This window comes from Seriola lalandi, unplaced genomic scaffold (assembly GCF_002814215.2).
Source record: "Seriola lalandi dorsalis isolate HSWRI2012SDOR001 ecotype SW California unplaced genomic scaffold, Sedor1 jcf7180002054887, whole genome shotgun sequence".
In the NCBI taxonomy this organism is placed as follows: domain Eukaryota; kingdom Metazoa; phylum Chordata; class Actinopteri; order Carangiformes; family Carangidae; genus Seriola; species Seriola lalandi.
This window is the reverse complement of record NW_019525439.1, coordinates 4,655-5,063: the sequence shown is the minus strand read 5'-3', so window position 1 is coordinate 5,063 and position 409 is coordinate 4,655. Positions and strand designations below refer to the sequence as shown.

The 409-nt window shown below is 48.7% G+C and overlaps 1 pseudogene across 1 annotated transcript in view; it reads right to left on the bottom strand.

Annotated features, from left to right (window-relative positions):
• Window positions 1–409, bottom strand: part of LOC111671864 (protein NLRC3-like) — a 13,618-nt pseudogene that overhangs the window by 8,561 nt on the left and 4,648 nt on the right. The window lies entirely within an intron of this gene.

Sequence of the window (409 nt, the reverse complement as noted above, 5' to 3'; positions counted from 1 at the left end):
TCAGTGAACCCTCTGACCTCTGTCACCATGTCAACACACTGAGGAGGGATCTGATTGGCTGCTGCAGGTCGTGTGGTTATCCAGAGGCGAGCAGAGGGAAGCAGTTTCCCCCTGATGAGGTTTGTCAGCAGCACGTCCACTGAGGTGGACTCTGTAACATCAGTCAGGATCTGAGTGTTGTGGAAGTCCAGAAGAAGTCTACACTCATCCAGACCGTCAAAGATGAACACGACCTGGAACTGATCAAACCTGCAGATTCCTGCTTCTTTGGTTTCAGTAAAGAAGTGATGAACAAGTTCCACCAAGCTGAACTTTCTCTCTTTCAGCACATTCAGCTCTCTGAAGGTGAATGGAAATGTGAACTGTATGTCCTGGTTGTCTTTGTCTTCAGCCCAGTCCAGAGTGAACT